Genomic DNA, 23,744 nt, shown 5'->3' with positions numbered 1-23,744 from the left:
TCTTTTACATTCGGATGGTGTGTGAATTGTAAATACGTTTCAGAATTCTGTTGATAGAAGAATGGTTGGGTTCATTGATGTCGGTTTCGTATCATTGCGTGTTTTGTGTACGATGCTTAAATTTAGAATATCAAGCGTGAATATGACCGGCACAGTATGGATTGAGTTTATGAATTTAAACAGAAAAAGTCTTTTGTAATTGTTGTTAAGTTGCATTTACACTTGAATGGCAATTAGCCATTATTCGAAGAAGAAATTTTCTTCTGTTTAAAAATATAATAAAACTTTGCTTAAGCGAACTTCTCTTAACATAAGTTCAACAAACATGGTGGGAGCGTGGGGAGATAAACATTGAAGCCATGAAATCATACATTTATAAGCTGTTATTTAGTTCATTCCTTGTGTTTGTCGCTATGATCGGAAGTTCGTCATCGATTTTTAACATTCTGATAAAGTATCCAGCTGAAATTTTGCATTGGAGGTGAAAATCCAATATAGTGCAGCGATATGTTTCTCCAAATTTGATTTACACCTTTTAAAAAAAAAAATTATATTGAAACGATTTTCTCTTAACAGAGTAAAACTGTCAGAATTTTAATATTTTTACTTTGGGATAGAGAGGGTAAAAAGTCTTTTAAATGAAGTTTATATGAAATTTTAAATTAATTTCCGATTTTTTCGCGAATTTTTGGAAATCGGTCGATTTTTCCGACCATTTGGTTGAAAGTAAAAGAAGTAATTTTCATTGTTGAAACAAATTTTTCAACTGAATAATTTAATTAAGAAGTTAAAAAAGCCGCCCAGACGGTAAAGCGGTTTAGGCGAGCCGAAGAACACGAGTTCGAATCATGGATGCTTTTAAATGTATAGTGTTTTTGTGGCAGAGGGTCACTCTAAATATATGGCGAGCCGAAAGTTCTCTCAAGTGGTTGCTGGTTGGGGAAGAGGGATATAAGAATGGGTCTCCCGGCAGGATGATACTGAGGGTGGGAGACTTTCAGATCCATCCTGTCGGAATGCTCTCCATCAAAATTGGGGGCGGAACCGAGCGCAGTCGTATGGTGCTCAAGGCTCTTGTCAACGATTGGAGAAATCTTGCTCTCGTTGCCCCGATGAATTTCGTGGGCTTGTTTTGATATTACTATCAGACAAGTAAGATAAGTAACAACAACAACAAAAAACAAAGATGAAATGAGATATTTTTTTTATATAAAATAAGCTTTTACTTAAAACTCATAATCAAAGAAGAAAAATAACTTATTACATAAATAATTATCTTTATAAAATTTACATAAAACTTTATATTACGAATAATAAACGCGTGAGCGCCCAAATAACGAAATCTATTAAACGCATTGCCTTATCAAAAGTACGCAAATTTATCTCGTTTTAAATACTGCTTTTTTTATAAAATTATAGATGCATTTTGTAAAGAGAATTGTTTAATTTGCTATTCCTATGAAATTATATGATAAATTATTTTTCTTCTTTTAGTTAATTAATGATTTTATGAGTTGTAAATACAGATTTATTTTATAAAAACTTTTTTAATCTTATTTTAGTTCAAAAGCAATCCTTTCTTATTAGCCCAAAAAGGTTATTGTTTTCGAAACGTGATTTTCCGTCGAATCACTATAAATGCGTAGTTTCACTTTTCATTTAAGCCTGTTGCTATTCGGCAAAATATAAGGTATTTATCTTTCAAGTTGAATCTCTTTGCTATGGATTAACAAACTAAGTTATTTGAAAGCAATAAATATGTTCTTAAGAATATTCGTTTCTTACTTTTGAATCAGATCGAATTAAAAAATAAAAATGCACCACAGTCTGTCTAATTATTCTAAATAAAAATATTCAATATTTTATAGAGTGACGTTATATTTTTCATTTAGTTCATATTTAATAAAACTTTAACGAATACTTGATTAACAAACTCAACGATTCGCAAGCGAACAGTGGCAACACAGTACGAAATAAAACATTTTTATCTCCAATGCGCGAGACTGTATATCGGAGATTTTAAAGATATGCTGTTTTTTAATATTTTGTGGTTTTGCCATTAAATCGAATTTTATATGGCGTCAGTGCGAAGAATGCGTTGCTAAATAAATGAAGTTAACTCACAAAACGCTAATAATAAATGAGAACAAAATATAGTTTTGTAAGCCATCTTACGAAGAAAATTGAATATTAATACAATGAACTGAGAAAGGACTAAAAAAAATTTTTTAAGTGTATGCCGGCACTCAGCACTGCTTCGGGAAATTTAAAAATATTCTGCTATGCTGCTTTTAAAATTTTGGGGATTTTGCTGTTGAATTGTATATGAAGTACGAAGTGCGAACAAATGTGACAAGTGCAAACAACCTAAAACGACAAAACCGAAGAAAAGGTAGCCGAAGTGAGTGCAGCAGCAAACTGGTAGACTGCGAGCTTAGCGAGAACATAAATAACCTTAAAAAACCCTTTTGGGCTACCGTTAAAATCAGATAAAACAATTAAAACCTTTCAGACATTTTTATTCTTTCGTTGTTTCAATCTCTGATGCTTAGTATATATTTCGTAATATAAAGAAATAATCTCGTTATATTGTATTGAAGAAAATGGACTATAAAATCTACTTCTAGAAAGGGATTCTTACTATAATGAAATTCTGCAAGAGGACCATCCAAATGCCAGATAATTTTTATCTGTGAAGATGCCTTCTTGTTCGTTACCAATGTTTATTTATGTTTTCAGAAATAATAGTGATTTTGAGAGGTGAGAATCCTATACGGAGGTGATCGTCAGGAGAGTAATAAAGAATTGTCGCATTGCCCCATGCGTGCTCTTGTCTTGTAAATCACTAGCACTTTCAATTAGCTACTTGAAGAACATGTGTTTAATACTGGCAAGGATATAATTGATTTTTGACTCTAAAAAATTCTAACGGTCTCTAAAATAGCACTCGAACTACAAAGAGAGTGAGTTCGTACTAGGATTTGCTCAACTGGATCTCGTGCTTGTCTTCAGTAGCCATTTAAGTGGAGAAGAATGTAAGGAATCATCGCATCCCTTCGTGTATGCTCTCGTTTAAGGATAGTTAAACAATTCCATTTAGCTGCTGAAAGACCTGCGATTAACATCCCGGAGAGGGGATCTCTTGTTTTAAGATGTTATATGTTTATGGTCTTTATAGGTTTACTGAACTTGTGTTCTTCAGTAGATTGCGTATGTTAAAATTTGCTTCGTTTTGAAAGTGTTCTCTCAGAGTGAAGAAATTTCAAGCAAAAGCATCAGCGATTACAGAGAGTTTGACATTTTTAATTTCATGTACGTTCCCAGGATACATCTCATAAGGATACATTCTACAACATAAATCTATTTCTAGTAATAATTTTAATTTCCAGCGTATTGCACGTACCTCATTTAGCGCACAAATCTCATTTTCTTTGCAAATTAGCAATCTCAGTTCATTTTTCTTATCAACCATGACTTGTATCTTTCTGTTCTTCATCATAGCTGCATCAACTTGATCAAATGCCCTATGCGTGCTTTCTAAAAATACTATAAGGTATTTTCTCCCTCCTTTCTGAATGCCTTCGTGGCGTAACCGTAGCACACTCGGCGCGTATTCGAGAGGTCCAGGATTCAAGTCCCGGCGAGGGCATTCCTCATTTTTTATCTACTCCTGCTTCGAAATAACCTAATAGACTCTACAAAACGAATTACAGGTATCCATATGATATATTTCTAATAAACGGTGTAGGGTTTATATTTATATTAACTAACATTTATTTTTAAGCTTAAACTATCTTTCCTGTCAAGCCTTACTTTCCCCTGGAATTGCCAATGCCAGAGTATGTAAATTTTAGTAGAACGCGCAAGGATTCAAATTATCAGCGGAAGTAATCTGAGTTAAATAGAAAGGAAACGAGTTCGAAGGTGTGCTTTCTTGCTTCACGAGTGTGGAGGTGTCTAGTTAGAAATTGAAGAACCACACGTTTCGGCCTGTGTGCTTGCCTCGGCAAATTGTTAATCTTTCAATGTAATATTCAGAGTTTGCTGAATTATCAGCGGTATTTTAGAACGCGGTGAGGTTAGTTACGTTTAGAGAGCCTCGTAGTTAGTCACTTGTTATTATCTTTTTTTTGTTTCTTATTTTTATTTTACCGCCGGATCGGCGTAGTTTGTGAGCGTCAAGAGCACGCATTTGTAACTTCGAAAGTTGAATAAAAGGGATTTAAACCCTTCTCAAGACTTTGGTCTATTTCCAGCTCTCAGCAGTCACCACTTTGTTGCGTGCAGGTTGGAAGCGCGCAACTTTACATTGGCGCCCGAACACTTGTCGAACTGAAATGGCCGAAAATTGGATGGAAGCTGCGGAACCACAACAAGAAATGGCAAGCCAATTGGAAGGATTTGGATACCTGGTCCAGACGTTGAGAGCGTCAGTCAAGCCAAACGTCAATTTCGACGGAAAAAATTCGGGGGCGATATTTCTAGAAAGCCTCGACAATCACTTTCAGCTCTACCCTGTGCCGGAAAGACAAAAAGTTGCCATCGCCACATCTGCACTAAGAGGACAGGCCGCGCTATGGTGGAAGAATATAGGCAAATTTTTATTAGGAGAATTCGGAAGCCAGACGTATACATTTGAAAATTTCAAAAAATCGTTATTAAAGGCCTTCCCCATAGTGAAAGATCGACCAAGGCTAGAAGCCGAACTATATAGTTTCTATCAACGGAATATAGAAGAGTTGACGGACATTATTCTGCGAAAAATTAAGCTGACGGATATGCTGTATGGGAAGAAACCCGACGCGGAGATTATTGAAATAATCTTACCAAGATTACTACCTGCTGTTCAAGATTACTTTGAAATTAGAAACCCAAGCACATTGCAGAAGCTCTTCGAATTGGCGGTCAAGTTTCAAAATCGCAGAATAGCGGAAAAAGCTAGAGGAGCATCATACTCTCAAAGTATCCGAAGGCAATCTTCAAATGAGCAGACCAGAAATGCAAACCGCTCTTATGGGGGAAAGAGCTATCAAGCTAACTCATCGAACCTCGAAGGTCAAGGCCCAAAAAGGAAATTTGAAAAGAAACGTCCGCGTACCCAGAAGGCAGAAGTTGAAAGGAAAGCTTTAAACGAGTAGAGGGGCCTGTGAAAGCGAGGGTCCGGACCCCGGAAGTTTTAAAAAAATCTCAAAAAGACACTTAAATACGGTCATCGTAAAGAACTCACATCTACCAATTATACAAATCCTGGTTGGCGATGTACCAGTAGAAGCCCTCATCGATACAGGACCAGAAGGTAATTTTATGAGTGATACATTTTTCAAGAAGAATTTTTATAGGTTACGATTATTTAAAAACAAAAACACAGAAATTATAGCGGCGCAAGGAAAAACTGTCAATGCATCGGGAAATTATCATTAAACATACAGGTAAAAGATGAAAGCCTCAAAGTATTAATTTTTGTAGTAAAAAATCTGCAAAATCCACTTATTTTAGGTATGGAGTTTTTAAGGGCCGCGAGGGCCAAACTGAATTTTCAAGACAGTTCTATTGTGCTGGAGATGTACCGCAGGGTGGTGGAACCAGGGGAACAACCGCAAGTTGACCTTAGCCATTTGAATGACCATGAAAGTCAAGCCATCCAGCAAGTGGTGAGTACTTTTTCAAACTTGTTTTCAGACCGGCCTGGTAGCTGTCAAATAGTTACGCATGAGATACAGTTAACTGCCGACAAACCCTGTAGGACTAAACCTTATCGCTATGATAAACAGAAAGACCTAATTATAGAAGAACATATTCAGGAAATGTTAAAGAACAAAATAATAACGCCCATAAATAGTGAGTACGCGAGTCCAGTCGTACTATGTAGGAAAAAGAACGAGTTTCCTCCGTCGGATAAAAGGGCTTGGAGGTTTGCTATCGATTACAGAAAACTTAATAGTATTACTAAATTCCCAGTTTACCCTTTGCCGGTTATAGAGGAAATTATTAGAAAGATTAAATCTACTAGATACATGACTACTTTGGACTTAACGTCTGGCTACTATCAAATAGCTATGAGACCCGAAGACATACATAAAACCGCGTTTATAACAAAATCGGGCACTTATGCATTTTTACACATGCCCTTTGGGTTGTGTGGGGCCCCATCAACATTCCAGAGAGCGATGGACATTGCTCTAAAGCCTGTCCTTGGAATATCGACTTTAATCTATCTAGATGATATAATTATAACGAGTAGTACGTTGGAACAACATATTAAAGATCTAGAAGAAGTGTTTAAATTATTAAAAGAGGCCGGTCTTACAATTAACGCCTCAAAATGCAAGTTCGCAACTAAAGAACTTAAATATCTGGGTTATAAAATTTCGCAAAAGGGTATATAAACTCAAGATTCAAAAATAAAAGCAATCAAGAATTTCCCACCTCCCAACACCGCCAAGAAACTTTCTTCTTTCCTTGGGTTATGTTCTTATTATCGGTCATTTATAAAAGATTTCATTAATATTGTTGAACCCCTGTTAGTAATTAAAAGAAAGAAAAGTAAATTTACGTGGACAGCGGAAGCAAATACCGCATTTGAAAGATTAAAAGAAGCGCTTATCAATGCCCCTGTTTTGAAATACCCGGAGGGGGACGAAAACCTGGATATTGAAGCAGATGCGTTGGACTATGCTGTGGGTGCGGTTCTTATGCAAAATAGCCATCCTTTGGCATTTTTTAGTAAATCGTTGAATCGTACACAAAGGGATTATACAGCTACAGAGAGAGAAACATTAGCCGTATTAATGGGTGTACACAAATTTCGAGTTTACTTCGGCAAAGCGCCAGTAACAGTCTTTTCGGATCATGCGGCTGTTGGTAGACTTTACTCGAGGAAAAACCTAACGCCCAGGTTAATAAGATGGGCTTTAAAACTCCAAGAATATAATCTAATAATAAAATATAAACCGGGTAAGGAAAACAATGTAGCTGACGCACTTTCTCGTATAAAACTGGACGACGAAGGCAATAAACTTAAATGCGCTGTGGTGACTTCAAAAATTTTAGATTCTAGAGATACAATTATCGCTGAACTGAAAGCTGATCCTGAATTTGGAAGTATCTATGCATATTTGAAAGATCCCGAAAGCTTTGAACATACAGTTATCGATACGATAAGAAGTAGAGCAGAAAACTATGAAATAATAGATAATTTATTATTTTATACGAAAAAAACAAACATAAATCTCGAGTACAAACCAGTCATCCCAGCCTCGCTTCGATTAAGCATTTTGAAGGAATTACACGACGCGAAAACAGCGGGTCATTTAGGGGTCAGAAAGACTTTAAAAAGAGTACGCGAGGCGGTATATTTCCCGGAATTATACAAAATAGTAACTGCGTATGTCAGGTCCTGCAATCAATGTCAGTTAATAAATGATATTAATTACAGCCCGGCCGAGTACTTAAATAGCATTCGCGCTACATTTGCGAATGAAATTTTAGGCATAGATCTTCTTGGTCCTTTCCCCCAGAGCGAGTTAAATAAAAATCGTTTTCTTTTAGTGATTGTAGATCATTTTCCAAGAGTACAGTTCCTCACTTTGTAAATGCTAAGTTACTGTTGAACGTGAAGAATTGCAAGAACTGATAAGCGAATAATCGCTTATGTTCGTGTGACAGGTAACAACAAGATAGAAGGGTAAACTACCCCTTTATTATTCCAACTAAAGTTTAACAAACTCCGTCTTGGAGTGTACAATAAACCTGACACTTGGGATTTCAACTTAAGAGACAAAGAATAATACTGAACTAATCTAAACTAAAGAGATATAGCCGAAGCTATCAAGATTCTAACCGAGTTGGCCCCTTAACGTTAATAGACTGCGAAGCTATCAAGTACGGCCGAGCGTAATAATAGCTTACGAGAGAGTAGCCAAAAAAGCGGACGCGTGCAGCCAGAAACCTGGTATCTCTCTCTCTAAGACCGAAGAACTTCATGATTAAATACCGCTCTTCCTCATTATGCATTCAGACTTGTTTCTAAAACTACGTTCTGGCCGGCAGTGGAAGTTGAAGTTAAGAATTGACAGGAAAGGAACTTTAACTCAAAATTTAACTGTTAATAAAATTAACGTAATCCTTACAGTAGTACCTCTTATTTAATGTAACGAGGCCTCAAGACTGCGAAGCCTCATGAGGAAAGCCTGGAAAAACAGGGTTACAGGATCCATTCAAATATTAAGGTAGAACCAAGTGCGCGATCGTTTTGGTGACTAATTTTTAGAGGCAAATTTGGCGACAGCAGTTTAGAGAAGTTAAAAGTACCAGAAATTTCTCGGCGAACGGGGGAAAACTATACAAGACTCAAGAAAGCATCATTTTTCAGTTTAGTTCAGAGTTGACCTCAGAGTACTGAGAGCATTGAAAGATCACTGTACGAGTTTACGCATTTAAGGCATCTTATATTGTTTTGTGTTTAACGTTTTTAGTAGCTGAAGTTGTGACTACTGATTGTGGTCTGTGATCCTGAGAGGAGCTGTACGAGTATTTACGTGAAAAGTTCCAGAAATGTAAAGCACTTCTTTTGGAAAAAATAAATTTCTTCGGTTCTATGTGCATTCAGTTCATTACGAAAAATTACGCACGTAAAAGTATTTATTCATATTGTAATGCTATACTGTCGGTGCATCATTTTTTCACGGAATGACCAAATTTTAACAGTTTTCGATTGAAGTATTTTAACGACTGTGACTGTTTAATCGAGGAAAAGGCAATTCTATCATTTTTAGTGCCTAAAAGAAATTTGGTTATATTATTTAATTTGACTATGTTTTTTAAGGTAATTTCTTGGTATTTTAGTGCTAAGCATTTTAATGCATTTCATGTTTAGTAATTTTATCAATTTTAAAATCATTATCCATGTTCTAGATTTCATCGTCATATTATTTGATTTGTTCTTGTCGTTCTGCTTTGCTATAGAATGCGAAATGTTATTCAACTTGCGCATCATAACCTTTGAGGTTATGCACCAGAAACTTAAACACTACTGCAGTCCATGGACTTTTCCAACAGTTTACGAATCTTCAAAAAAATTTCTAGCTGTGGCTGATTTTGTTGGAACAAAAACGTTCATTGATATTCTAAGTTCTGTTTAAATAGAAAGGTTGATTTAAACCTTTACCTGACTTTGTCGTTGCTTTCAGACATAGTGACAATCCTCTTCACGTTTATTAAGGGTTTTTAACTCACCAAGTTTAACAGATCGAGGAAAACCTCATAAAGTAAATGAAGTAAAACGATAAAATACATATAGAAAATATTTTCAGTACTCTGCTTTGATTTATAAACAAAGTTATTAATTGATTTAAATTAAGTATTTGAAAGGAATAATTATTCTGAAATAATTAATAATTTGGTAAATCTGTAAATCTACGACACGCCCTTTTTTTATCTAAATTCATATGGGAGAAAAGATATGTCTTCGAATCGAAAAAATACTGTGTTATTGTGAGATTAATCTGTTCGCAGAATGGAGGCTGGTTTCACGGTGTTTTAGACAAATGATATAAAAAATTAGTTTCCTTTAAAATTCATCCACTGAAATACACCTTCCCAATAAGTCCTCCCGAGCATTGCAATATCGAACAAACAAAGATAATTCTTGGATGATGCAACTAAAGAAACTGTAAAATTCAAGGTAAGACGTCAAATACTCACCAGAGATTCGCGCAGGACAGGTACATACTCTGTCTTGAACTCCAGAAACCTCAGTTTAAATACTATCTATCCTCATTTACATTCCATACATTCCATTGGGGAAATGGAAAGAAGAAGTTATAGAGAAGGCTGAAAGTATACATAAATGGTTAATTTTTTCCCTCCTTCCGGGACGCCTTCGTGGTGAACGGTAATACACTCGACGCGTATTCAAGAGGTGCAGGTTCGAGTTCCGGTGACGGCATTGGTCATTTTTCATGTCTCCTGCATCAAAAATCCTAATTGCTCTACTACCTTATAAATTTATTTGCTTTCAATCAGTCTTTTCTCTTGTCCATGGTACTAAAATTAAGAAGTGTCCATGATAGAATCAGAAAATCAAAGAAATACTGTATATAAAGCTGTTTTCCAGCAAAGATTTAAATATAAATTTCAAAAGAATGGTAAGGGGAAAATCCTGATGTTACGAGAAGTATTAACCTCTCAAAATGCCGTGCACTCATCACTAACACAAATAAAACGGCGCTGCGCTCAATTGCAACCGGAAATTACCTTCGAAAATTATCCCTTCGAAATGGCATTCATGACACCAGGTGGGTGGAAGTTACACGAAATTTTTCCTCCACCTCCACAACAAACTTTCCATCACAACGTTCAATTGCGCGTAGCAGCTGCTTCTCACAACCGTGGTTTCCACACACTTCATCTCGGCTGGGAACGCTTATGCATCGTGACCGAGCTGCGCGAAAAACATTAAACCCAGTAGCTTGATACCTTCCTTTCCAGATAAACAACAACAACCGCATTCAAAAAAGCATTTCATCAGGTTTTGCCATTGTTTCGGTAGCACTTGCAGTACAGAAACAATTTGTTGCATGTCACTTCATCTTTAACCCTTCTTAAGGATTCATTGTCCGAAAAAAAGTAAATGTTGTACGTTGTTGTAAGAATGTGAAAGACGGCTTGCCCCAGCAGCGTAATAATAAAGGTGCTTAAGAAACAGAGGAAAGGTTTATCTCGCCATTTGTGTCAAACGCAATGTGACACGTAATGCGACAGCAAGTGTATAGTAATGGCATGATGTCACATATTTAGAGTAAGACCGTAATTTGTCAAGGGGCTAGCGTTATTTTTCGAGGTACTAAGAAAATATGACAAAAGTATATAAAAAATTACACTGGTTTGGTAAATGCGCTAAAAAATAACAAAAATTTTCCAGCTGTCATTAATCTTACCAATGGCAGAGTGGTTAAGACCGCTAAATGCTGCTAGTTCGACCCAGATTCGAACTCAGGTGACAAACTGTCTGAACGGATGCTTTTTCGTGGTTTTCTCGATATTTAATGTTTAAGCCAGTTTTCCTTTGAAAGGTCCTCAACGGCAGCGTCACACTCCCTAAGTAGATAGTCCTCGTGTGCTTTGGTATATCATAAAAACCTACCTTTATGAAAATGTCTTTTATGTAAGGTTTCGTGAAGTCTGGCCGCTGGGCTTAAACTCAAATTGCCGCGGTCGCGTGCATGATCAAACAGCTGACGGGCCAGAAATTTTTTTAACAACATTAATAATATTTTATTAATAAAATAGAAAATATTTGAAAATAAATTTAAAATTTCTTCTTACTAAGTATTTTTCAAAAAACATATAACCATTGATAAAAATAATATCTCAAACTTTATTTATTTCCTATCTGAAATCTAAAATTTTATACCTGTAAGATATTTTTGTTGGTTATGCTTTGTAATTTGCACACAAATATATTGACAGCTAAATGTTAAATTTTCAGACTGACACTTATTTAAAATACATCTAATACGTTTAATAAATCATAAAATAATTTATTTAATTTAAATTGGAAGAAATTACGAAAACTTTCTTAACTTTTCTAAGTACGATAAAACTTGCGAATAAACAATGATAACTTAGTCTTTTTCTCTTATTTATAAAATTTTTCTTTGACACATAAATAAAAATGCACATGTTTGTATGTAAATATCATAAACTTCTTTTATTTCTTATCGCAGCTTGGTACTTGATGGCGTTTTGATTTTGATAAAGCTTCTGCCTAGAAGAAAAATTATTAGAAATTATTTTCATCACGGATTGCAGATGCTGTTCGGTCAATCTTTTTTTAAATTTATTTCCAACCGTGAAAAAATGTTGTTCACATATAAAAGCTGTTGATATGCATTCTTGAACAAAGAGATTATTCTTAGTGCAAAAATTGGTAACTGAACTTATTTATTATTTACGAAATAAACAGGAATAAAAGTTAATAAAATCTGCATGTCCAAATCTTTGAATAAGATTTCTATTACATAGTACGAGTAAATTACATAGCTCCATTTATAGATTTTTTGCTGCGTTATTCACGTTAACTTTAACGGTAATGAAAATAATGCAACTTCAGACATCAAATAATTAAATTATTGAAATCGTGCTTTAAGCAAGATTGTTGAAAAGGTTATTTCATACAATTTTCTGTACAAAATAATCAATGCATTGTGGATTTCTTGTGAAAATTTTCAGACCGAAGTTAGCTCAAATATAAGCATAATTATATATGTAAATAATTATTTAAAAAAAAATTGGAATTTAAATGATGTCCAAACTGGCGTTTTTTTAACATTTTGCCTGTTACTTTTATTTATTAAATATCACGTTCTTCTCACTTAAACCATAAAATTCAGTTCAACAGCAATATCGCAAAATAGTTTTAAATTGAGCATATCTTTAGAATTTCCGATACACAGTCTCGCGCGCTGGAGATAAAAATGTTTTTTCTGTACAACGTTGCCATTGCTTACTTTGAAATCCTCGAGTTAGTTAATCAAAAATTCTTTAAAGTTTTACAAAATATGAAATCGATAATAAAACAAATTCCAAATTTCAAATTTGGGATTTCAGATGCCCATATTCGCAGTAGGATTACGTTATTCAAAATTAGATGGCTCTATGTACCGTTGTTTTACCACAATCCGAGAAATATACATACATTTATGTAGATTTTTCATTATTTAATTTCTTAAAATATAATGCAGGACTCTAACATTGGGTGGCAACAGTTTGAAAAGTGATTCGCCGTTTATAGTGATTCAACGCAAAATTGCAAAACGAAAACAATAGTCCTTCAGGGACAAAGCCCCTGGACTAATAAAAACTTCAAAAACTAAAGCTAAGGTTATTGTTTTCGAAAAACGGTACATAATAATCTTATTTCTTTTTAAAAACCATTAAGTAACACACGAGAGACTATGATAAATGCTTCTGACGCAGTATTATAAAAAATAACAGACAGAATTTAAGATCTAATCCTAAATCGCGGAAAAAAGCACTGTCTTAAAAGATGAAGATATCGCAACGAAAATAAAAGTTTTTGGCCTACTAAAAGGTAACATTCTGAAAGCGGACTTTCCAGATTCTGACCTAACAGCTTTTTGAACAAAAGCTGGTAGCTGGTGTATGATAAAACTGTGTGTTTACGTTCTGTTTTGACTAAGTACCTTATTATCAGACAGGTTTTTTAGTATGGTCAGCGTTAAAAACAAATTACAGGAAATAAACAGGATTTTACCAGTGACCTGAACTTTATGAACTACCCGCCTTAAGAAAGGCTCACCTTTCTAAATATTACTAACATAAAATTCAAAATATGGATTTGTGTTTGTAATTTCTCTATATCTCCTACGAACTGTATCCAGTGTAAATAAAGTTTTATTTAGTTGCTGTATAGGATATAATGAAAAGTTACACGCTTAATTCTTTAAATTGAGGATTTAACGTCTTAGAAGAATAGTCACCTTCCACCTATGATTCCCCCAAGATTGAAATTCGTTAGCGTTAGCTTCGAGTAGCGCAGTTTCATTCCCCAACCTTGGAGGAGCTTTGTTGTGCTTTGCCTGGTGTCGAGGTGAACGGGTGTGGATGTTGGTAGCTCTTGTTGTGATTTTCTTATTATGAGTTACTGATTATTCTTTGAAGTTTCTGATTATTCTCAGGTTTGCGATTCATTTCCTAATTAACTGGTTAATTATGAAGTTAATCGCAGGAAGGAGAGATTCATGGATTAGATTTTTGACGTATGATTTAATTTATTTGATTATGGCAAAGTAGGCGAGAACTATCCTAATATCTTTCCTTTCCTTTTTTAAACGATGCCCAAATTTTAAACTGCAGAACTTTGCACATTACGTTAAAATTTTAATTAATAAAAGCATTTATATAATTATTTCAGGATATTGTTACGGTTACGAAATGTACAGGCGCGGTAAGACGGGTTCCCCGCAAAGCAGTTTTAGGGTTGCCATAAAATGGGAACGGAAAGCAGTGTTGCCACATTTGGCGAGCAATCACCCATTTGACGAAAAAAATTGGCGATATAGCATGGACGGATGGAGAATTTTCTGGAACGAATTCTTACCGGTTTAACCCAGAATGTTTTCGAACACAAGCCGAAAGCTATATAAACTCTGCTGGTCCGCAGTCAGTCAGTGTGTGCTTCATCGAGAGGGCGAGTGTGTGTGCCTCGTCTAGAGTGCGAGTTAGTTAGTATCGAGTTGGTGTCTCGTCTAGTGAGTTAATCCCTGCGGAGTCGATCGAGTTGAGAGCCGGGCAGCGAGTGCCGAGTGGGTCGTCGAGTGCACCGAAGGAGTCTGTTAGTGTATCGCGTTCGTATCGGAGCATGTTGAGCTCCGAGAACGACTGAACCGAAGAGTCGGGAGCTGTGCTCGTGTGTCGTCGACGGCATCGCGAGTTGTACCGTGAAGAGTCTCGAGAGTACGTGGAGTTCCGAGAACAACCGAGCAGAGTCGGGAGCTATACTCCGGAAAGCAGAGTCGGGTGCTTTGCAGGAAGCTGTTTCCACCGTCATAGCATGATAACCTGAAGGCTGTGTCGCTGATCGTGTCAGCGTGTTTATAGTAGTTCATCGACGACTGTAAAACGTGTTTTGGAGCTGTCCTGACAATACTGGCAACTAAAGTGTGTTTCGATACTTCATCAAGTGTCATCGTTTTTCACTCCAAATCCACCCAAACCCCGTACGAATGTGAAGGAAGAAAATAACGCAGCAACTGATGTCAGAAGGAAGAATAAAACGTAACAATATATTTATTAGAGTGATCGAAGTGGTAAGTGAGAGGTAGGTATGTGGTTTTATCCGAATATCAGGCGAGAACACCCGAGAGTTTCTTTCACTCTCGAGAAGAGCGAAAGAAAAGGGGTCATCTCTATTTTTCGATTGAGAAGAAACTATCTTTTTTTACTATAGTGAAAAGTCTCTCCGTCGAGGTTGGTGTCATTTTGCTCCTCGAGAAAGGTCGGATGTCATTCCTTAAATGTCAAATAACCACTCTTTAGAATTTAGAGACATAAATTGTTGATGTTGTTTATAAAAATTTAATACTTAAATTGCGAATACTGTTTGCATAAATATGAATTACAAGTAAGTGAAGCGCTGACTTTGAGTTCATTTACCTGCTATAATTACTGCAGAATAAGCTCATTTATCAACCAGTACTGCGGAATAAGCTCCTAACGTTAATTACGGGAGTTCCATACTTTATTAGAAAAAAAGCTCTTCATCGAGACTTGAAAATAAAGCCACTTAAGAAACACCCACAGCAAATTAATGAGATGTTTTTCACAAAAACTAGAATTTGTAACATAGTTAACTTCTTGGATTAAATGGTAATCCTCGATGATTATAGTACCATCACGCAGCAAACCCTATTAGAAGATTCCCTGTAAACTATAGATTTAAGTTACTGTCCCAGTATTACTCCCAGGGATTAATTCTCCGTGCTGTCATCATGAAATTTGTCACCTCTTTTCTCCTCTCTGTTGCCTGCTTTCTTATGGCATAGGGCTCAATTTCAGATGTTTTTACTGTCATGACTTTGACGCACTTATATTAATTACGCTAAAAAGCGCCTTAGCAGGTTCTAGTGTAACATAATAATATCAATAATCCAAGAGTTCATTTGTAAGTTAACCCCGCAGACATCATCTGGAGAAATGATTTGAAATTTTACATGAAGCCAAGTGATGGACTGCTATACAATGTAACAGTAGTCTCAAACTCAAATTGCAAGTGAGCCGACGGGCCAGGTTTTTTTTTTTTTTTTTTTTTTTTTTTTTTTTTTTTTTTTTAACAAATGAAAACTTTTTATTGCAAAAATAATGCATTTCAAATAAAATTTATATTTCGATTATTAAATATTTATGAAATCATCAAAACATATGTAAACAATAATGATAATAACTCAGAGGAAAAAGGTTTAACTTTATATTTATTTTCTGTTTGAAATTTAAACTTTGGTATTTGAAAATCATTTTTATTAAATTTCTACTATTAACTCACACTCTCCCTATATCTTAAACTTGTAGTGAATGACACTTGATGTTAATACAGTTTTTTCACATATTTAACATTTTAAAATATTTTTAATTAAATTGTTTTTGTATTTAAAAATTTTCTTTGTTGACCTTAGTAGGAATTGACTTTAATTTTTTTAATTTTATTAATTATTAATTAATTAATTTTCAATCGTTAATAAAATACTTTTTATTCATCCACTCAAGCTCAAATACATTTTTTAAACTTGTAGTCGATAGCACTTGATGTTAATACAGTTTTCCCACATACAAAAAAAAATTTTAATTTTCAATAAAAAACATTTTTTGTAATTTTTTTCTTTTTTAATTAAAAAAAATTTTTTTTCGCCTAAGTAGAAATTGACTTTAATTTTTTTTTACATTACTTGTTATTGGTTGTATTTTGTAATTTAAGTACTGTATTGAGAGGTAAATATTAAACTCTTAGACTGACATTTATTTCAAATAATTCTAAAATATTTAATTAATTATTAAATAACTTATTTCAATTTAAACTGAAAACAAAAAACATGAAAAGTTTTTAAGTTTTTAGAGAAGACATTTTCATGTGAAACAAACTTGAGAATATTTAATAGCAACCTATTTTCTTGTTCTTATTTTTGAATTTTTCATCGATGCATATATAAAAATACGTTATGTATGCAAATATTAATAAACTTCTTTATTTTTTACCCAAGCTTGGTACTCAATGGTGTTTCCATTCTGCTAAGGTTTGTACCCTTGGAAAGAAATTTCTAGAAATTATCTTCTCACGGATTGTAGATGTTCATCGGTCAATCGAGTTCTTTTCTTATTAAATTTTCTCTTGAAAAGAAAGCTATTCACAAATAAATGTATTTACAAACAAAGCGATTATTCTTAGTGTAAAAATTCGTAACTGAATGGATTTATGTTTTGAAAGAGCACACATAAAAGCTAATAAACTCTGTATCTTCAAAGTTTCGAATGAGATTTTTGTCACACTGTAGATTAATTAGCTCCATTTATAGATTTTCCTAGTGCGTTATTCACGCTCATTTTTAATGGTAATGAAAATAATGTAAACTCGGATTTCAAGTAACTAAAATCTTAATACTTTTGTCACTCTGTATTTGCATGAAATACATAATTGAAATACATCGCGGGCCGCATAAAATTGCTTCGTGGACCACCAGTTTGAGACCATTTTAATGTAAACCAACAAGATTCTGATCTTCAGCCACGTTGCCGAATAAAATTATCAGAACTATACAGATTGAGATACTGTAACCCTTGTTCAACCTTTACTGACTGATTAGTAATTTCCGAGATGTTATGCTCCAGAAACATACAGCCTGCTGCATTATAAACCCACGTGGTATTAAAATCTTACAAAGCATAAAAATAGAAAGTTTGCCAATTTCGTTGAAGACAATTCAGTAATTAATAAAAAAAAAATATTCTTATAATGCCTGCTTTTCTTAAAAGAATTGCAGTCTATGAGCAAGAAAAATTTTAAGAAGCTTATTATAAATAAGAAGGATTATACTATGAGTGTATATCTTTCTAAGCTTATATGTATAAGAATTAAAAAATTCTACAATTGTAGCTTCATTAGATAAAAACTGTAATTTTAAGAATATAGCAAAACACTTGAGAACTAACTATATGTTTCAGGAAACGAATGCTTTCGTCGGGGACAGTTTAAAGAAACGGGATTGTAATGCACCCTACAATGGAGAGAACCACAAAAATGCTCATGCAACCAGTCCATTCGCCGAGATTTGAACCCAGATCATTGGTTAAAGTTTGAGACACCATATCATCTCTAAATAAATATAATATAAAGCAGAAACTCGATTCATCGTTCTCGCAATAATCGTTTTCCTGCATGTATCTTCGACCATTTTTGGTCTAGAATGAAGTTCTATATAAGTAAGTCTATGTAAATAACATTCTATATAGCTATAAAATTCAATATAAATATATGAAGTTCTATATAAATAGTTAAAGTTCTATAGAAATAATATTCCACATAATATATAAAATACTATGTAAATAATATTCTACATAATATAGAGAGTTCTATATAAATAAAAATATTTATTCATCCATCGTACAAGTATTGATTTCCAGCAGGAATCATGTCTCCGATGTTATATTTCCAGGAAAGATCGCATGGGGGAAAAAAGTGAAGCTTTTTTAAGTGAAGTACGAATTTTTTGCTAGCGTAATCTGTGAACACAGTATTGCAATAATGCTTTTCAAATGGCTTTCTGCTCCACGTCCTCGTTGTTAATGTAGTTTTCCAGAGTTATTTCCTTGGTAATTGCAATAAATTAATTTTTGTTAACCTCAAGGCATACATTCCGTCATAATGTCAACGAATAGCTAGTAGTGGAAGATCAGTTTTCGAATCTTTACCAAGAGCACAACTGATTTTGCTCATTTAATGCACCTATATATAATCTAAATTTAAAATGCTGGGATGATAGTTCTTTACTACCACGGTTTGGTCAACTGAATCTCGTGGCTTTCCCCAGTCGCCTTTTGAATGAGGACAATATAAAGAATAGTCACATTTCTCCGCGCATGCTGTCTTATTGTAAGGTAGTACTGTAGGCTCGTATTTTAAGTTCTTTTAATGCTGCCTGATCCAGCTAGTATTCGGGGAGGGTGCAATGGATTTTGCAAAGTGCCTTGCTCTAAAGTGATATTCACATTTTAAGGAAAAATTCAGTTAAAAGACAATGTATGACTTTTGATTAAAAACGGTTTTTAAATGAAGTAATCAAGGGTATTTAGTAATAATATAATTCTTACTTACAATGCGAACAGCTTCCCGGCTTAATACTTTTTTTAATTCCATGCCCTTTAAAAAATACATATTAGGCCTCGGCAATCTATGACTAATTATAATTATCCTATTGTAATTATTTTCTCAATAAAATGCATTTTATTATTCCTTCCCCCGCAAAAAAAAAATTGTTTTAAATTTAAAATACCACTGACCCGAAACGTCTTCTTAATACACACACTTTGGTCGATTTTGACCCGCGGTCGAAAAAGCTTGTCGATCGAGGTTCAACTATTGTAAGTACACTCGATTATAATTTTCTTTTTTAATAATTCGCAGAAATTTTGGGTAACATTAAATTTGTCTTCCTTCTCAGAACTGCATTAGGGCGATAAGTGTTCTTAGAAATGCGTCGCTAGTTTCGAAACGTTTTCTTAGCATGTTTACGGAGAGTTTAAAAGCAAAAACAAAGATCCCAAACTCGCATTTGAAGAGTAAAAAAAAGAAAAAAATCTGTTAAGTGAGGCAGACTTATTTACAACTTCATTTATCATCTTTGCCGCCTAAAAAGTCAGACAAATGCAGCAGCTTCTATTAAAAAAAGAGAAAAAAAGTAATACTGCTTGGTCCTCTGCTTCAGCTGTTTCACTTCGCCTCACAAGGTGATAAAGAGTCATTTCGCCGACAAATTGAGCCGGAAGGATTTATACTCTTCAAAGATGCGGCTATCTCTGTGGCAGCCTGGTTTTATCTTGTATTTTTCCAACTGGCTGTAGGCAAAGGTTAGCTCTTTCCCTCGGGATAATAACTGGTTTCACAAACATATTCTCCATCGCTTCATAAAACAAGCTGCATGGACGTGGCTTCTTAGAGGGATGAATGCTTAAACATAGGATGACCTGCACTGTGCTGATATGCTCGCTTCTCTTATAAAGTTCTTAATAGTGCTGTTAATCGTCTGAACCATTCAGATCTGCAAACAGAAAATGGAATACCAAATCGGGTTTTTTGCTGGTTTTACATTTAATAATTTTATTGAGAGAAAAATTTACATTAAAATCTCCTTTTATTCGAATTGTTTATTCCTTATTCTAAAGTAGGGCTGGCCAAAATCCAGCCCGCGGGCAGAATGCGGCCTTTTTAATTGCTTAATATGACCCGTTATGAAGTCCTGTATAACGAACGCCATTTTCATCTCGTTCCTATACGACATTGCACGCAAATTGCCGAAACCGCAGCACAAATATGCATCTATTGTTACAATTTGTAGGGTGGTCATAAAAAGCTCTCTCGATATAGGAACCTTTAGAGGCCTATCCGCTCATTCGATTGGGATGAAATTTCAGATAATGTTATTTCAAAGTATGCGCTCGAGATTGGAATGCTTTAAAATAATATAGGGTGAAAATGGGCTTTAGCCCACTGCTTGGCGATTTTCAGTGGTGGCGATTTTTTGAAAATCGCCAGTAAAATCTCAGAATACTTTGCGTAAACAAAGTTGCTAAGGCGGAGCTAAGTAACGTCCATAAATGGGTGGGACTAAAATTGTGAAGTCACAATAAATTCTTTATAGATATAAAATAAGTATAATAAATTCTTTATATTTTAAGTTATAGTAATACAGTAAGTGAATTGTACCATTTATTAAAACGGTAAACAACGTCGCAGTCTCTCATAATTGTATTTCAGATAGCTTCAGTATTTTCAAAGATTTTAGAATTTATACAAATAAAAAAAGATTTTTATTAATTAATTTATTGCGGCAATTATATCAGAATGTTGCAAATTATTGCGTGCTTTTTAAATAAAATAGTATATACTCCAATTTACGTTAAATCTATTAATATAAGGGCTTAATAAATTTCAAGACTTACCCCTTTGACGATATTTTTTTTATGCTAGATTATATTCCGATAGCTACTAGAAAAATACTAACTCTTCTTTTGTGAATGATTCAACGTAAAATAAATCATACACATGATTTTGATTTTTTTTGGGGGGGGGGTTATATTGACATAATATGATTTACATTTTTAGTTTAAAAGGATAATCATGTAAAGAACAATATCCGATTACAGCCGATTCAAAAACTACCAAAAATCGAGTTCAAGTTCTAAGAAAAAAGTGCTAAACCTACGGTTTTCGTCTGGTTTCTCTCTGTTGCCAATACGCTGGAATCAAAAACTATTTCCCTCTTTTTTTATTATTTTTTCTTTCTTTTACCGGAGTAGTTGCCAACAAATTTAAATTCATATTATCGAACATTTTAATTTATCATTTTTACAAATTACCTTGTTGCTACGTAACGACACGATCCCTTAGGTACTAGTAAGTAGACAATCTTCATTATTTTCTAAAAATTTTAAACTTTACATTAATAAAAAAATAATAAATATTTTTATTGCAGATCAACATCATACACAGCTTTCATGTCACTGTTTCTTAAATTCTTAAATCACGTCATATTCTATAGTCTTACTAGAATTCTATACATTCTACAAATAAAAAAAAGTCTAATATCTCACAATGAAAGAAAATAAACGCTACAAATTTGGAACACTAAGCAATGCTTCACACACACACATATTATCAATGAACTCATATTATCAAGTGCAATTGCGATAGCAAATACTACGTATTAAAATAAAAAAAGTATAAGTTATTTATAGGGTCAAATTTTGCTGCTATTGGATATCGATATTTTTCGGAAAGCATTAGCAGCATATCAAAACCAGACAATTAAAAATACAATAAAAAAAGATGTCTAAAGTATAACTTGCAATTAAAACAACAATGCAAATTTAAGATACACAAACGACACATTAAACATTGCATATAAAATACGTTACATTACAGCTCGGTATAACATACAGCCTCGCATTGTTCATGTGCACAACGATCTGTATTCGCTCGAAAAACTTCAAAGAATTGCAAAAACTTGGTGTCGATGTACACATCCATCTATTTTCACTAAAAAAATCAGAGAATTGCACAAACTTGGCATTGCGCATTGCCTTGGCTTTGTCCATGTGCAAGTCGATCTATTTTTACTTAGAAAACATTAAAGAATTCCACAAACTCGGCATTGCACGCTATATTGGCTTTTCCCATGTACACATCCATTTATTTTCACTAACAAAATCAGAGAATTACACAAACTTGGCATTGCGCACTGCCTTGGCTTTGTCCATGTGCAAGTCGATCTATTTTTACTTAGAAAACATTAGAGTATTGCACAAACTTGGCATTGCGTGCTACATTGGTTTTGCCCATGTACACATCGATCTATTTTCACTTAAAAAATCAGAGAATTGCACAAACTCGGCATCGCGCGCAACCTCGGCATTGCGCACCACATTGGCTTTGCCCATGTGCACATCGATCTATTTTCACTTCAAAAAACATCCCAGAATTGAGCAAACTCGGCATCGCGCACAACCTCGGCATTGCGCACCACATTCGCTTTGCCCATGTGCACATCAATCTATTTTCCCTTAAAAAAATCCCAGAGTTCCACAAACTCGGCATCGCGCACAAACTCGGCATCACGCACAACCTCGGCATTGCGCACCACATTGGCTTTGCCCATGTGTGCATCGATGTATTTTCACTTCAAAAAACATGCCAGAATTCCACAAATTCGGCATCGCGCACAACCTCGGCATTGCGCACTGCATTGGCTTTGCCCATGTACACATCGATCTATTTTCATTTACAAAAATCAGAGAATTGCACAAACTCGGCATCGCGCACTGCATTGGCTTTGCACATGTACACATCTATTTTCACTTAAAAAAAATCCCAGAATTGCACAAACTCGGCATTGCGCACTGCATTGGCTTTGCCCATGTACACATCGATCTATTTTCACTTAAAAAAACATCAGAGAATTACACAAACTCAGCATTGCGCACAGCATTGGCTTTGCCCATGTACCTATCGATCTATTTTCACTTAAAAAACATCAGAGAATTGCACAACCTTAGCTTTTCCAATCTTCTAGGATCAAGCCAAAAAGGAATACAAAACATTAAAAATAAGCAACTTTAAAACGAACTATACAAGAAAATTTTTTTCACTTACCCTTTTCAAGAAAAATGTAAAATCTTTTTGAGGGGTTGTATATTGAATTTATCACAGGGGGAAACCCTTTTGGATCGCCGCTCATCTTTAAATAAATTTACTAACGTTTTATACTCCGTTTCCGTAATATATGCAGAAAAAAGGCAAAAACCCACAGGGGGAAAAATACTCGATTAAAAAAAGAACCACCACATAAGAACATTCAAACCGCAACAGAATTAACTGCTCAAATTAACAAGTAAAATTTTTAAAAAACATTAAAGCTTTCAGATTTTACATTACGCCCAAAGGGGCGTTTTTTTAACGTTTTGAGTGTTACCTTTCATTATCAAATATAATGTTCTTTACATTTAAACCATAAAATTCAGTTCAACAGCAATATCGCAAAATAATTTTAAAATGAGCATATCTTTAGAATTTCCGATACACAATTTTGCGCTTTGCACGTAATTTTTTTTTTTTTTCCCACGTACTGTTGTTGTTGTTCGCTTTGAAATCTTTGATTTTGTTAATCAAAAATTCGTTCAAGTTTTACAAAATATCAATCAGATAATAAAAAAAATTCTAAATTCCAAGTTTGTTCTTCCAGATGCTCATATTAGTTTGGTAACGTATGTTATTCAAAATTTGATGGCTCTAGGTACCGTTGTTTTATCACAATGCGAGAAACATTCATGCAGATATTTCAATATTTAATTTCTTTAAATATAACACAGGGCGATAACGTCTAGTGGCAACAGAATAACAACACAGCTTCAAAACATCGGGCTAGCCACCCGATGTTTTGAAGCTGTGTTGTTTGTTCTGT

General features: G+C 34.4%; 1 protein-coding gene and 1 long non-coding RNA gene across 5 annotated transcripts in view; one reads left to right on the top strand and one right to left on the bottom strand.

Moving 5' to 3' along the window:
• LOC118181048 (uncharacterized) overlaps positions 1-23,744 on the bottom strand; it is a 179,577-nt gene that overhangs the window by 26,041 nt on the left and 129,792 nt on the right. The gene's annotated exons all lie outside the window — the stretch shown is intronic.
• LOC118181046 (uncharacterized) overlaps positions 1-23,744 on the top strand; it is a 219,512-nt gene that overhangs the window by 75,671 nt on the left and 120,097 nt on the right. For 2 of the 4 annotated variants that reach the window (XM_085820722.1, XM_085820715.1), the window contains exon 2: positions 17,734-17,991. The exons of the other annotated variants lie outside the window; for them this stretch is intronic. The gene's annotated coding sequence lies outside the window, so the exon portion shown is untranslated. The remainder of the gene's footprint in view (positions 1-17,733; positions 17,992-23,744) is intronic. 4 annotated transcript variants of the gene reach the window in all.

This window comes from Stegodyphus dumicola, chromosome 1 (genome assembly GCF_044657685.1).
Source record: "Stegodyphus dumicola isolate Sdum_Otavi_A_Nest chromosome 1, ASM4465768v1".
NCBI lineage: Eukaryota > Metazoa > Arthropoda > Arachnida > Araneae > Eresidae > Stegodyphus > Stegodyphus dumicola.
This window is presented reverse-complemented; position numbering and strand designations above follow the sequence as displayed.